The sequence below is a fragment of the Mustela nivalis genome, assembly GCF_964662115.1.
Source record: "Mustela nivalis genome assembly, chromosome: 3".
NCBI lineage: Eukaryota > Metazoa > Chordata > Mammalia > Carnivora > Mustelidae > Mustela > Mustela nivalis.
Window position 1 is genome coordinate 148,066,658 of NC_139022.1, and position 14,697 is coordinate 148,081,354.

At 39.2% G+C, this 14,697-nt stretch overlaps 1 protein-coding gene across 1 annotated transcript in view; it reads left to right on the forward strand.

Annotated features, from left to right (window-relative positions):
- PLCXD3 (phosphatidylinositol specific phospholipase C X domain containing 3) overlaps positions 1 to 14,697 on the forward strand; it is a 176,046-nt gene that overhangs the window by 71,133 nt on the left and 90,216 nt on the right. The gene's annotated exons all lie outside the window — the stretch shown is intronic.

A 14,697-nucleotide genomic window follows, 5' to 3' on the forward strand; every position in this document is an offset into this window, starting at 1 on the left:
GCTGATCTGCATAATGTTCTTTAATGGACATCAACAATGGAGTTGACTAGGAGAAGAATCTAAAATGGTCTGTTCAGAGTCTAAATTTCGTTTTCACAAACACAGTATGAGTGTTTAAAAAGAATAAAGCCAGATACTGAGAATTCCACAAAAATCAGGACTCATGTAGATTTAAACAATTTTTTTTTTTTATGTTAAAGGTGGCCAAAGCAAGCATCTGTGTCTTCTCTGTGGAGACACTTTTGGTTTTTACATTTATAGCATAGACCAATACATATTTTGTTTTATAGGCAGGAAGCTTGAAACTCAGATGACACTGCTAGACCCAGCTGATCCCAGACACCAGAGGGGCCATAAACATGTAGAGGAAGGCACTCCAAAGTGTAGGGAACTCAGAGGCACATGGCCTGGGACAGTGGTCTTACTTTCTCGGGACTATTGGCTTTCTCCTCTTAAACTCAGCAGGTTTGAACCCATAACTTCTAGTTTCAACCCTTCTCAGTCTCCCTAAAAGAAGAGAATCCCTCCTTCTCAGCTTCAGTTCTAAAAGTTCTAGGGAATACCCTTTCTGCCTTCGGTTAGGTCACGTTTATTTCTTAGAATAATCAAAGTGACCAGAGGGTGAAGTATGCTTTGGCCTGGTTTGACTCCTCTTATTCACCTGTGAAATTGTTGGGAAGAGAAGTACCATGATTACCATGAATTATGAACAGATTCCCCAAATTCAGAGAGTGATGTTACTAGAAAGCGTTCCAAATTGGAATCAAAATCAATACAGCTAACACCTATAGAACATTTATTATATGTCACTTTATGTGCTTATATATATTAACTAGTAGAATCACTACAACTCTCTATAAGGTAGATATTACATCCTCTATGTAATAGATTAGAAAACTGAGGCATGAGAGATTACATAATTTGCTCACGCCACATGGCTAATAAGGGGTGGAGCTAGGATCTGAACCCAGGTGGTCTGGCTCCTGCCCCATGGACCTAATCACTATATTCCACTGCTCGTTATAAATGGCCATCATGTAAGCCAAGCCCACGGCCCACCTGTCTATAAATCCTTCCTACCCTTATCCCAGTTGACTTATTCCTTTCTACTTCTTAAAAATCATAGTCACTTCCTCTCCAGTTTAATTCTAGTTACTATTGTTTTTTACTATTTATTCTCTAAATTCTCCCTTTCCTCCTAGCCTGAACAAATGTATAAAAAGAGACAATGCTATATGGTTCTTTTGTGCCTGTGGAAAATCTGATACTTAAAAAGGGACCAATATACAGCTCAAGGAAATCTGAGATACTGGAAGTTTTAGAAATTAGGTTTGGGGCATCTGGGTGGCTCAGTTAGTAGAGCATCTGACTCTTGATTTCAGTTCAGGTCCTGATCTCAGAGTCCTGAGATCAGCTCTGCACCAAGCAGGGAATCTGCCTCTCTCTCGCTCTCTCCCTTTGCCTCTCCCAGGCTTGCACACACACATACTCACACATGTATGCCCTCTCTCCCTCTCATAAATAAATAAATTAATCTTCTTTTAAAAAGAAATTAGGTTTAAACATATGGGAGATTGTGAATTTAAGAGTTAGTTTCATTGCATAAAACAGAAGAAAATTTGAATAATAGTAGTTTAAACAGGATTTTTTTTTTTCTTTTTGCCTGAAGGAAGCTTGGAGGGAGTTAGTACAGGGCTGAAGTAGGGGTTTTATGATGTCTTCGGGGACCCAGGCTCCTATCTTTGTGCTCTGTCACTCTCATACTTAGTGTCCATCCTTAAGGCCACTTCAGGGTCAGGTATTATATCTGCATTTCAGACAGCAGAGAATAAGAAAGGCACTCCTCACTGGGAAAACTTCTTTTAAGGAGACTTCCTGAAGGTCTCAAATAATACTTTAGTTTACATCTCACTGGAGGGAACTCTTCATAAGGCTACTCCTAGCTGCAAGGGTAGTTTTTAATTTAACCTATCAATGTGCCCACTTAAAAATAGAGGTTCTCATAATATATTCAAGGGGTGACTGGATGTTAGATAGGCAACTAGTTAGTTTTGCCACAAGAAGAATGAAAATAATGTTCTATCAGTTTCTTCTCAGCTACCTTTTACTTTTTATGAGAAGATTTTACATTCATGACCTATGCAAGAAATTAAGATGTGTTCTGAGGAGCTCTTGGGAGGTGTGTGGACACCTACAGAGCAGCCTGGTCTCCTTTCTACGGAAACAGGTACTAGGAAGTATCTCCGTGCGCCACTGCCAATCACTGGTAGTGCTGTTTTTGTTTGCTTAGATTGTTAAAGATGAGGGTTCACTTGCATTCAAATGAACAAAACTCTTGCAAGTTACTTTAATAAATGTACTTTTACAGTTCTAGGAATGAACATGTAGAACTTGGCTTTCTTTGCTCTTTTCCAAAGAGGAAAACATTTAGGTGACTACTTAGATTTTTTTTTTAATGCTCTGATATGCATTGGTATAAATAGCTTGTAAAGTTGCTTTTCTAATCAGAAGTTCAATATTAAATAATAGTTTCCAAAGACCCCTCCCCATGTTAACAGCCTTGGATCTTTCTAATGGAGAAATTGCACATATGTTTGCATGCCGCTCTTATTGCTTTGTTTATTTATTAAGGTGATGATTAAGCTGCAGAAATAAGAAGCCCAGCAATACTTTGACTTAAAAAGTGGAGGAATTTAATTTCCTGCTCATGTAAAACTTTTTTTTTTAACCTTTTCTCTTTTTTTCCTTTCTTCCTTATGTTCAATTAGCCAGCATATAGTACATTGTAAGTTTTTGTTGTAGTGTTTAACAATTCATTACTTGCATTTAACACCCAGGGCTCATCCCAACACCTGCTCTCCTTACTACCGGTCACTCGGTCTTGTAAAATTTTGATACGAGTGTTCTAAGTTGGCAGCAGCTTGGCTCCACACAGTCATTCAAGGATTCAGTCATGATTTGTCTGGCAATCACCTTTCCAGGCAACTTAAGGCAGAATAAACCAAAGCCTGGGGCTAGGGATGTCTTTCCAAACATTACTTTTCTCACATTCCACTGATAAGCACAACCCATGGCTACACGAGGAGCTGGGACAGGTGTTGTAGCCTTGTGTCTAAGAAGAAAAAACCCAACTTGAGTGGATGGCGAGCAGCATCTCACATTGATGGACAGTAGTTAGTCTCCTTTTTTCCCCTTCTCTCTTCGCATCATAATCCAGTCTCCCCACTACCAAAGAGATCTTTCAACAAAGTAAATTAGATCATATAGTCCTTCTGATCCAGTCTCTCCAATGTCTACCCCAATACGTGAATAAAGTCCAAACTTTGTGCCACTATCTGCTGGACAGGGCATCATCTGGCTTCTGTCTTGTCTTCAGTCTTCACCCCACCCCCTCCATTCCTGCATGGTTTGGGTTCTGCCATGATGGCTTCTTTCTATTTTTTTTTTGACCCCACCCAGTGCTTCTCAGCTCTAAAGCTTATGAATTTATTGTGTCGTGGGTCTGGGCCACAGTACCTTGAGATGATCACATTGCTCTTCCTTTGTGTGTTTTCACTTACTCCTCAACTGTCACTTCTGCAAGAAGGCCTTCCCCAGCCACTTCCCACTGCCACCAATTACTATCATGAGACTCTGTCATTATGGTGTTCTTTAGTGCTTAGTAGTTTCTGAAATTGCCTTTTAAAAAGTCCATTTACTTATTTGTCACATTTGTTTGTTTGCTATGGACTGCCACTTGGAATGAAAGTTTATTGTGGCCAGAGCCTCTGTCTGACTGGCTCATAGGCCTTTCCAATGGGCCTCATGTCTCTGTCATTCATATTTCTATTTGTTTCTTGTATGTTGTTGTCTTGTTCACTGTGTTTAGATTATAAGCTCCATAAAAACAGAGGTGATGTCTTCTAATTTAATTATATATTTAAATTTTCAGTATGGTGAATTTATTAAATGAAAGACAAAAGGGAAAAATGCAGATTTTTAAAGAGAAAATGTCCCAAAGGGCTAACATTGCAATAAGATCACATTTTACACTATTTTCCTTTCTAACCTCGTGAAATTCTGGTGACAAACTTGTCCATATCGTGCTTAAGTAAAAGAGCTCTCAGAAAGAATTAAGGAGCACCTCAGTGGCTCAGTTGGTTAAGCATCTGCCTTTGGCTCAGGTCATGATCTCAGGGTGCTGGGATGGAGCCCTCTGTAGGGCTCCCTGCTGAGTAGGGATTCTGCTTCTCCCTCTCCCTCTGAGCTCTCTTTATCTCTCAAATAAATAAATAAAATCTTAAAAAAAAAAAAAAGGAAAGCATCAAGGTGATACTTCCTGTTAAATTCATACCTTTTCCTTGACTCTAAATACTAAACATCCCAAAGAATGGAATCCACACAATAAAAAATAACTGAACTGTAGTGCACATAGATAGAGGCATATAATAAATATCTGCCTTCATAGAAATGATGACACCATTGTACACTTGTTGAATTGTAGGGATGCCCAGATTGTTATTTATCATTATTTATTACTATTATTTAGCTGATATAGATATATTACTTTGGTTTTCAATACTTTAAGTTTGGTTTTTTAAAAAGATCTGAAGTAGGTTTATATCTTGTGTCCAAGAGAGCTCACAGCAAGGCACAAGAGGTTTCTGCTTTTGCAAACTCTGGATTTAGCTCTCTACACCTCCTTTCTGTGCACCTACTGAATAATATTGGATTGAATTGAAAGATGTCACATCTCCCCATCATAGTAAGTAGTAGAGGGTCACAGCCTTTGAGTGTCAGAATTTCTTAGTAGAATACGTGCTGATGCTGTTGCAAAGAGATGCCTAATAAGAATTTTTCAAATAATTCAGCAATAGTAACAGCTAATATTTATTGAATATATTAAGTAGTAAACTCTGAGAGATGAGTCGACCAAGGGTTAGAGACATTAAGTCACTTGCAAATGATCACACAGCTGGTGTGAGAGGAAACCAGGATTCAAACCCAACTCTGCCTTATCACAAATCCCATTCTTTTTGCCTTGTATTAATTAGTAGGCATTTACAAGGTTGGCGGTCAGATATCTTAGAAAATGTTATATTGGGTAATTGCTAAGGTGGTTTTCAAGGTTGACATTTATGAGTCTAGCCAGTTGTAATATTCAAATTATGTACCAGGCTTTCGGTCATAATGGATACTGAACTAATCTGAATGAATCCTAGCACAAATACACTAAGAACCTCTTACTCCCAACCAACGTGTCAGGGCAGGCCAAGCTGTTGGGCAGGGATGCCATCCAGAAGGTAGTAGAGAGTGACTTCAGAGGTCCTACAGAGGGATCTGTGTAGTATGATACTGAATGCTGCTTCCTGTGTCTTCATGGCAGAAAGAGAGTCTCCTTCCTCAGCTAAATTCTGAACAAGAACCTCTGTTCCTATAACTTGTCTCCATAAGTATTATCTTCCACTATTAGCCAGTGTTTTAACTTATTTTGCAACAGAACCATTATGTTTACTAAAGAACACCTAATATCTTTGTTCTGAATTAGTATTTTGGGAAGTGCCAAGTAATCTGCAAGTGTCTTCCCCTCCTATGCCTGACCAACACTTCTCCCCACATCACCACCCAGCCCCCGCCCCGCCTCAGTTACATACAGGAAATTCAGATTCAGAGAGGCTTGGTAACTTTTCTAAGATTTCCCAGGCAGAAGCTGAGACTCCTGTGTTTCAGAATCTTTAGCATCTAGCCCAGTGCACTTTCCACCATGTCCCCCTGCTTGCACACCACAGCTGCCCAGTGTCCATAGGAGATGCACCCAATGAACCACATTTGTCAGATAATAAAACAAGACACTAATCATGGATATCAATGGCAGGCTGACTTTTTTTTGCATACTCTGGCTTCTCTAAAGAGGTCAGTCAGAAGGTTACTAATAATAGTCAAAACTTGGAAAATAATATCCATCAACATGGGACTAGTTATATAAATTCTGGTGCAACCATATAGTGGCGTCCACTGTCTTCATAACAATGATGACAGCATTGTACACTCGTTGAAGGGATGCCCGGAACACATCAAAAAGGGATAAAGGCAGATTACAAAATAATATTCTTATTATGATACCTCTTAGAGTCATATTGTATGTCTTTGTGGACACACATCTTTTTGTCCCCCCAAATAAAATCTGTATGCCAAAATATTAATAGACAATTATTTGAATGGCAGCATTGTATATAACTTTTATTTTCTTCATATGCCTTGTATACTGCTGGAAATGTTATATAAAGAATGTGTACTGCCATTAAATTTAAGAGGGAAAAGCTATGAAGCTATTTTCATTTAGAGAAACAAAACATTAGCTGCTCATCATTCCCTCTTTACCGATTTACCCACATACTGTCCCCCCCTCCTCCACAGTACTGGCTAATGCTGGCTCCAGGCATAATCCCAGGAGCCCTCTAGAAACAGTTCTTCCTGCCCCCTCTCTCACCAGCCTCCCTTTCCCTGGGGCCTTGATAATTTGGGTTTCTTTCTTGTCTACACAATGCCTGCCTCTTCACCTTTCAGCATATTATCTCCATCCACCAAAAATGTATCCATCTTTCAAAGCCCATTCCAAGATTCGCCTCTGGGAAAACAGATTTTTTGGTGCCTTTGAAATAATCCTATCCATTGTATTTTTGTGCTGCTAGAACAAGTTTCCACATTGCAGGACTGGATACAGGGCTCTGTTCTCATCACGCCCTGCATAAAGGCATGTGACGAAGGAACTGAGTGAAGAATGATGTCCAGGCTGCAATCTGATGGCCAACCTGAGGCCCCCTGAACTCCATCACTGGGGCAGATCCTTTGTTGTTGTGAAAACAGTAATAGCTGGACCTCATGACACCCGCGGTTATACATTGTCAGTACTCATCTCTTCATTACCTAAGGAGGAGAGGGTTTGGGTCTGCTTTTGCTCACCATCAGATCCCCAGCACCTACAACAGTGTCTGGCACCCAGAAGGTACTCAATAAATATTCCCTCCGTGAATTAACAAATGTATGCAAGGTCAAGTGACTTGTCCAAAATCACACACAGAAATCAAACCTGGGGTGCTTTGTAATATCGCAACTTCGGTAGCTGCCACCAGAGCAAATAGAGGTAAGCAGTTACATGTAGAAATACCACAAGAGTTTTCAGCTTTTGACAAGCCCCCCCACCCCGCCCCCAGGGGCTTTCTTGAGTGCAGTCTCCTTGTGCAGGGGGAGTGGAGCTCACGGTTTGGGGGCTGTTGCTGGATGTGTTACCAAGGTGTGGGCTGCCATCAGACACTCTAGCCCACTGACTCCAGTCACAGCGTAGGACATTACAGGTACACGTGTGACCCATTCATTTTCACTTCCCACCTCTAAGCTTTTGATGGAAGCAGATTAGAGGAGGGGAAAAAAACAGATCACCTCGAGGGAGATGAGTCATTTTCTGTTTTTGTTTCTGTGCATTAAAGAATTGATTCATGAGGTTTTAATGTATTGCTCGATATTGCAGAAATTTTCTCTCCCTACTGTGAGGGTGCTGATTAGATCAGCCGAGACTAGCAAGACTGCATTCATACCACTTTAATCATTCTTGGGATGAGCATTTTATTTCCTGATTTTTACTGTCATCCTTGTGAGTCAGTAATAGAAGAAGCACGTTGGCACCAAGAGCTCAGGTCTTGTATCTTCTGTGCCTGAGCAAATATGGAAAAAAAGCTATAAAATTGCTCTCAGAGGTTACTGAGAAATTAATCTAGCCGCCTCCTGCTTGAGACTGAGGAGGGGTGTTTTAGCAATTATTGAGTGGGATACTTTATAATAGGGAAGTTTAGGGAGCCAAGATCAGTACCTTTTTTTTTTTTTTTTTTTTTTTTTTTGCTTTCTCATTAGCACTACTGAGGCACAAAACAGGTGGGAAACAGGGCAAAAGGGAAAGAGATAAGTATCAGTTACTGAACACAAGGCAGATTCTAGGTAGCAAATATTAAGGATTTGTTGTCACATAACCTGCAAAAAGAGGGATGAGGTTGATGTGTATTTTTTCAATTAGGATGTGGGTTCTGAAGCTCAGAGAAGCAAAGATTTGCCCAAGATGACTGGGTTGGTAAGTAGCAGGGTCCAAATTCTCATCCTGGTCTGACTCTCACAGGAGAGCAGCCACAGGCATAGAAGGCAGGCTGGGGCTGTGCGTGTGTCCTCTCCTGCGCCCCCCGCTACCTCCCACCCCCTGCTCCTCTTTCCTGTGCTGACCCGACTAGCAGCACAGGCTCCCAGCTCTGGGACCTTGAAAATAAGGTCGAGTTCCTTGTAAAGTAAGAAAATGATTCTGGGCTAAAAGAAAACTTCAGGCAAGACAGAATGAGGCGAGAACAGAGTAGACAGCCCTATTTGTCCTTTCATGGGAAAAGAAAAAATGCACCAGTTAGTGCCAACTGCAAGCAGGTCAGCTCAACGAAAATATCAAGAAAGTCACCAGATCGTGGTGATTTATTTAAGGCATAACAACTGGTTGGTTATGTTTTTCCCTCTCATCTGTTGGTTGTGTCATTATGTTAAATAGAATCTTCTTGCTCTCATTTATGTACTCAACCGATGTCCATTAGGCACTGATGGGGGCAGATTTTGCTGGGTGCTCAGATATTACAGACCTGATGTTTTTTTCCTCTTGGAACTTTATTCTCGTACTTGCTTTTCTTTGGCGGGTTGTGATTTTGAAAGCCCAGTTTTAAAGTACTTTCTGGAGAAGTAGACATTGGAAAAAACACCATGCCATTTATCACTGAAATTTTTAAGACCTGGTAAGAGAAATCAGAAGTAAATGACATCAATTCAAGTACATCTTCCTTCCTTTCCCAGACTCTTTCTCCCCTCCTCTTTTCTTCCTTTCTTCCTTTCCTTTATCTTTTGAAAAAACTCATTCTGGCCACCAGAAGAGCAGTGGTAGCAAAAGAAGTGAAAGGTTTTCAGCTTCGATCAACTTACCCAAGTTACACAGTGGAGGTATTAAGAAAGAAACTCTACTTTTAGCATCAATATAAAAATTATAATTTCTGCATTAAAATTGCTTTTAGAGTTACATAGTAGGGTGAGGGAGGCTTGTAAAATTATCCAGATTTGAAAATCTAAATCTGCTTTGGATTATAAAGCCAATTTAAACAATATCATAGCATTCAACAGCAGGAAACTAGGGAAAGTTGGGTTCTTTGTGGCAAGGCACAGGATAGTTAGAAAAAGCCCCTCATGTCTCCCAGAGCGATCTCTTGCTTCACCTTTCTGTCTCCTGTATTCTCTTCTGGCCCCTGACTGGCTTCTCTCTCTTGTTCCTCTTGCTCATGGTCCCATGTGGTTTACCTTGGACTGTTTCTGTGCAACAGACCTCATGGGCCTAACACCCATCCTGGACCAGTTGTAGAGAGATGGCCTTGAAATTGGAAGTAATTGCATTATTGTTCCCCTCTTGAATTTCTGGAAACAGAGTCTCATCTGAATCCCACCAAAATTATCTGTCCCTTACCTCCAATACCTTGTTTTTATTAAACATTTGTGAGTAATGGCTGAGCAAGACAGCCAGGTCAATGAGACCTCCCTTTGTGGGTTTTAATGTGAAAGACTCCACATTTAGTCTGAAAACAATCAAACAAAAGAATGATTGGATTCTGTTCTACTAGTTTTCCTTCTGAGTGAAGAACAGAAAAGTGAAATATATAGACAGGCAGCCAGCCACTTAATATAGTACTTAGTGACTGTTTTCCTCCCAATTCAAGTCATACCTCAATAAAGTGGTTTCAAATATAAATATAAAAATAAAGTACTTAGTGTACTTTTTACCTTTGCAAACTCTTAACACAGTCTCTCCTGTGCTTAGAGAAGTATATATAAATGTGTTTCTGATTCCTATTCAGATCAAAGAACAGGCCAGTAGTTCTATCTATGAGCATTCTTTAATTAATTAAAGTGCTTAGAATTCAAAACATCGTTAGTGAGAGATGAAAGTTCTACATGGAAACGGATTAATGATCTCTAACCTGGGGGCAGTGACTGACGTGGATCTTCTCTAACTCTGACATTCTGTGCCTCTGCTTGGTGACTCTTGCCCGTGGTAGCTCTCAGTAGAGAATTCCTTTCTTGCATATTTTCAAATGAAGACAGTTTGGTCAGATATCCAGGAAAGGACAACCAATGGGTCAGCCAAACCTGGGGGACAATAGCTGTTCATAGAGCCAGCTTGGATACACAGCACATGGAGATGTTGTAATGGGTTGGAGGGACAGTTCTGGGGAGCAGTATTTCCTCTTTCACCGTCACTTTCCTATTTCCTTTTGACAATATGTTTTTAAGGATTTAAATATTTCATTCCCCCTCCCAAAGCTCATAGGTAATTTATATTTTCAAATTATGTGAGCCCTAAGGACCAGTCTGGCGGTTGAAGGTGTCCTGGAGCGTAACTGGGGAAGGTCAACCGCTAAACCAGTAAGTGGGTACTTAGCACACATCAGGTCACAGAATTCTCTTATAGGCTTGCCAAGTTAATTTTGGAAAGGCAAAGACCCAAGCAGAGAGGCCAGTGAAAAACTAACCATGCTTGTGAAACATTTCGTGTCTTTTCTAAATATTCCTGCCTCATTAAACTTCATTATTGCAGGAAGATGTGGAAATTTTTGCTGCCTCAAGCTGCAGTTAATTTCAATAAATTGAATTAGTGCTGTTTTCAAACTTAACCTTGGAAAACTACAGACAGGTCAATTCTTTATAAATTCACTATTTTGGTTTTATAATTTAATCCTACCAGAATTCCAAGCAACTGTTTGATTTATTTCAATTCAGACCCTCTTGGATTCATTCCTCTCTCATGGAAAACAAATTGATTAAATGTATGTATTTACTTTATCGACAAATATTATATAGCGTTTGCTATGTGTTAGAAACTGTTAAAAGTACTTTATAAATATTAACTCATTTAATTCATAATAACCTATTGAGGTGAGAACTGCTATTATAACTATGCTGTACGTGAGACAACTAAGGGCACAGAGAGATTAAGTAATTTGTTCAAGGCTTCACAGCTGGCAAATAAGACAACATTATTGGTGATCTCTCTCTTTCTCCCTTTCTCTTTTCCTCCTATCCTACCTCAATTTTCCCTGCAGTATCATTTCCGGATATTAAATGTATCCATTTACATCTCCCCCCACCCCCCAGTTACAGTGTTGTCTTTGTCTCATTCCATTCAGTTTTCAGTCTCATTCCTTATATCATTGGAGGATCACTTGGTCACTAAGCAAGCACTAGCAGAGAAAAGCTTGTATATAAGTCCAGTGGTTTTTCTGAATGGCGTAAGTTTTTATAGGTAATACTGGATTTTTATTTTGGTGATTGTTCGTATGCCTAATGTGAAAGGTAGAATGAGTGACTCCCCTTTGAGGGACATCCCATAGTCTGGGCTGTTTGGGTAAATCCTTAGTGGTATAGACACAGAGACTTTCTATGAAGCTGGCATAATTCAGTATTTGTCCCAGGTAGAAATGCCCTCTCCCAGCCTCCCAAGTCAATCTGTAGTCTGGCTATTTCAATTTCTAGAAATAGTCTGAATTCAGGGAGTCTTTGATATATTTTATGGATAAAACCAGCATTTCTTTTACCCGTCCCATGTATCTTACTATGAGACCAATTTTTAAAAAACTACCTTTTGTCACCAACTGTTTGTTTGCTTTTTAATAGCATTTGAAGCCTCTATAAAGCATTTGCTTTGTGTGGAAAAGTGCACTAAATATTATGGAGTGGAAGTCAGGAGGATAAAGGTATTGATTGTAAAAATTAAGCATTTGCTGAAAAAAAAATATCGGAGTAGACTAGGATGGAAATAAATGTGTTAAAACACTGTAATAGTCTGCCAGAGCTGTCAAAACAAAATAGCACAGATGAGTGGCATAAAAAACAAATTGATTTTCTCATAGTTCTGGAGACTGGAAGTCCAAGATTAAATTGTCAGCAGTTGGGTTCTTCAGTGGCCTCTCTCCTTGGCTTACAGAAGGCCCCCTTCTCGCCATGTCCTCATGTGATCTTTACTGTGTGTGTGCACACCCTTGGTGTCTCTTTTTGTGTGTCCAAATTTCCTCTTCTCATAGGGACACCAGTCAGATTGGATTAGGGTTCATCTTCAATGGCCTCATTTTTACTGAACCACCCCTATAAAGGCCGTATCTCCAATGACAGCTGCACCCTGAGGTTAGAGCGTAGGGGATAGGGCTTCCACACATGAATTTTGTGGGAGCACAGTTCAACCTATAATATATATCTAGGAATGCTGGTTGAAATGCAATTTTTAAAATATGTATCCAAGCTTAGAAGAAAGATATAGAAACTCCTGTAAGCCAGAGATAAGAGAGAGCTAAAAGCAAGAAAAATTGTATTGCATTTAAGCCATGGCCAAATGGGGTGCAGGTGTGGGGGGAGTGATAAAGCTCAGGTCTGAATATCTTCCCAGGGATGACAAGACATCTGGCCCAAAGTGATCCCACAGAAGGTGGGAAATGTACTGAGACTCCCAAGAAAAGATGGGAAACTTGAAACATTTCTACCAGAAGAAAAGGGATGACACAGGCTAACTGTATAGCTTGGGAAAAAAATGCAAGATGGGCCTTTAATAAGATTGGAGCCTATATTTATCCTACCTAAGTAGTACTTCAAACCCCACCCTGAAAAATTGACTTAAAAACTTGTTCCCATGTGAATGATACCCATGGGGTAAGTGGAGGAAGAAAATCCCAAACTATTTGAGAGCATCACTTCAATAATCCAGACTCCCATAGGGATTCGAGTCAAGATTGCCTTAGGAAAAACAATGCTTTTTTCAAATGACCTCTCAATAAAAGTTTCAAAACACACCAGGAATTACCTACCATGAACATGGACAGCAGATAATAAATTTGTAGGGCTGGCTGGAGGATTAGCAACCAGAAAACTCAAAAATAATAGACAAATCATCTGAAAGAGATAGTCATGTAAGTAGAGCTAACTATTAAAAAGATTAAAATAACCATGAGAAAGGATGGATGCCTACCATTTACATGACGTGGATGGAACTAAAAGGTATTATGCTAAATGAAATACGTCAGAGAAAGACAATTATCATAGGGTTTTACACATATGTGGAATATAGGAAAGCACAGAGGATCATAGGGGAGGGAGGGAGGGAAACCTGAATGGAACGAAATCAGAGAGGAAGAAAAACCATGAGAGACTTTTGACTCTGGGAAACAACTGAGGGTTGCTGGAGGGGAGGTTGATGGGGAGGTGGGGTAATTTGGTGATGGGCATTAAGGAGGGCACCTACTGTGATTAGTACTGGAGGTTATATGCAACTGATGAATCATTGAACACTACATCTGAAACTAATGATGTACTATATTTTGGTTAATTAAATTTAAATTAAAAAAGGTTAAGATTAAAATCAGATTTAGAGGCCAAAAAAGAAAAAAAGAGTAAGATGTTACTTACCAGAATAAGAAAAATATGAACAATAAAACTCCTAAATATAGACTATTCTTCACTGAATTTAAAACCTAATATACTGGGTAAATAGTGGATTTACAGCTAAAGAAATTTAATGAGCTAGAAAACAGAGTTGAGAAAATTTACAAGACTGCAATACTGAGGGAAAGAAATGGACACCTGAATGATAGGGTAAGATTCACAGAGGATAGAATGAGAAAATCCAAAATAAAGGGAATAGGATTTCTTAAAGAAATAGAATGGGGGAATGCACAATATTCAAAGAAATCATGGCTGACAATTTTCCAAATTTGATTAGCAACATGAATCCTCATATTGAAAAACCCCATGGGTTCTGAGTGGAAAAACAAAAAGCAAATCTACATGTAAACATATTGTAGTGTATTCTCAAAACAACAAAGAGAAAAGTCTTTATAGCAATAAGAGGAAAGATCAATACGTTACCAAGAATAGAATCAATTAACAGAATCCTCAATAAAATAGTGATCAGAAAAGAGTGAAATAATACTTTCAAAATATACCAACAACAGTCATTCTAGAATTCTCTATTCAGACATATTATTTAAGTGAGAACAAAATAAAGCCATTTTCAGGAGAACAAATCTGAGAGAACTAGTTAATCACTCAAAGACCCTCATCGAGGGACGCCTGGGTGGCTCAGTTGGTTGGACGACTGCCTTCGGCTCAGGTCATGATCCCGGAGTCCCGGGATCGAGTCCCGCATCGGGCTCCCAGCTCCATGGGAAGTCTGCTTCGCTCTCTGACCTTCTCCTAGCTCATGCTCTCTCTCACTGTTTCTCTCTCAAATAAATAAATAAAATCTTTAAAAAAAAAAAAAGACCCTCATCGAATGAATTACACTAAAAATGATATTTTAAGAAGCAATAGGATGCAGGAAGTAAAGTGGAACAAAGAAATTAATAAATACATATAAATCTAAATGAACTTTAGATGCACAATTTAATAACAGTGATAATTTGGGCAGACTAAAAGCAAGATAGAACAAAGATTGTTAATAACTGACGGGATAATCAGTTTTCTAATATGTTTTTCAAGAGAAGAATAGGAACATTAATCTTAGACTGTCGAATTAAGCATGCTTGTTAAAATTTTGAAGGATAAAGACTAAAATAGAAATAGAATAAATAATTTTCAAACCAGTAAAAGGACGAGAGGGAAATAAACTTA